General features: G+C 46.7%; 1 protein-coding gene across 2 annotated transcripts in view; it reads left to right on the top strand.

Moving 5' to 3' along the window:
• Positions 1-1464, top strand: part of Pdss2 (decaprenyl diphosphate synthase subunit 2) — a 234868-nt gene that overhangs the window by 225842 nt on the left and 7562 nt on the right. The window lies entirely within an intron of this gene.

Genomic DNA, 1464 nt, shown 5'->3' with positions numbered 1-1464 from the left:
ATAAATAAATCTTTAAAAAATAAAATAAAACAAATGAGAAAAAAGAGAGAGAAAGGAAGGAAGGAAGGAAGGAAGGAAGGAAGGAAGGAAGGAAGGAAGGAAGGAAGGAAGGAAGGAGAAAAAAAACTCTCTGGCCAGGTGTGGTGGCTTTGCATGTAATTACAGCTCTTGAAGGCTGAGGCAGGAGGGTTGTTGCCAGGTCCAGTCCATCTTGGGCTACAGAATGAGACCCTGTCAAGAAGGAAGAAAGGTAGGTTGTTCTCTGTGGACTCTTGTCCACATCACTTGGACGTCCCAAAATCCTCTCTGATAGAATGAGGTGGGAGGCAAGGATGTTTCCCATCTTCCCCTGCTATCCTTGAGCTGAATCGCCAGTGTCTACCTCATAACCAGTCACATCCCATGCTAAGACTCCCCCCTTTAATAGTCTGAGGGGTTTGTATGCCTGTTTTGAGACAGGGTATCGCTATATAACTCTGGCTGGCCGGGAAGTTACTGTGTAGACCAGACTGGCCTCAAAACCATGGAGTTCCATCTGCCTCTGCCTCTGCCTCTGCCTCTGCCTCTGCCTCTGCCTCTGCCTCTGCCTCTGCCTCGGTAGCCAGCAGCTTCTGTAATGTTTTTAAAGAACTTGAGCCAAAGCAGACAGGGATTCTGCTCAGACAGGTCTCACGTGAGCAGTGTTTGTTGCTCAGAAGGTGTCTAAAAAATGTCAAGTAAAATGCCCTTCACCTTTCCTGCCCCGCTCTTTCTGTGCATGTCTTTAACGGGATGCTCTAGTGGGAGATTTGCTGAATTTATTTCAGGTGGCTGCACTCCCACACTTATAAGGTTGACTTCTAGATTTAGTTATTGTAGTGCCCTAAAGTGCTGTGTCAGAGAAATACAGACTGCCAGGTCGCTCGTTTGTATTTGTGTGTGTGTTATTGTATGTCCTGTGTTGTATGCCCTGTGTCTAGAGTGGTTTTCTGTGTGTGTGTGTGTGTGTGTGTTGCTGTATGGCCTGTGCTGTATGCCCTGTGCTGTATGCCCTGTGCTGTATGCCCTGTGCTGTATGGCCTGTGCTGTATGTCCTATGCCCTATGCCCTATGCCCTGTGCTGTATGGCCTGTGCTGTATGCCCTGTGCTGTATGCCCTCTGTGGGGAGTAATTTTCAAGCCTGAGAATCAAAGCTCTTTCTGCCCATCAGGTTTTGCTTTTGCCAATCAAAATATGCATGAAGCAAGAAGTAAAGAATTGGTTTTTGAATTGTAAACATTTGCTTATTTGTTGTTATTGTGCATGTGTATGTCCATGATGTGTGGACACCTGTGCCATGTGTGGACATGGAAATCAGAAAACAACTTGGTTGTGTCAGTTCTACTTTTACGTCAGTCCTGAGGATTGAACCCAGGTCCCCAAGTTCATACAGAACACACCTTCACTTTCTGAAGCCATCTTACCAGCCCCCCCCCCCCCGTTTT

Source organism: Alexandromys fortis, unplaced genomic scaffold, assembly GCF_014885135.2.
Source record: "Alexandromys fortis isolate MF-2015 unplaced genomic scaffold, M_Fortis_MF-2015_v1.1 scaffold_175, whole genome shotgun sequence".
Taxonomy (NCBI): domain Eukaryota; kingdom Metazoa; phylum Chordata; class Mammalia; order Rodentia; family Cricetidae; genus Alexandromys; species Alexandromys fortis.
This window is presented reverse-complemented; position numbering and strand designations above follow the sequence as displayed.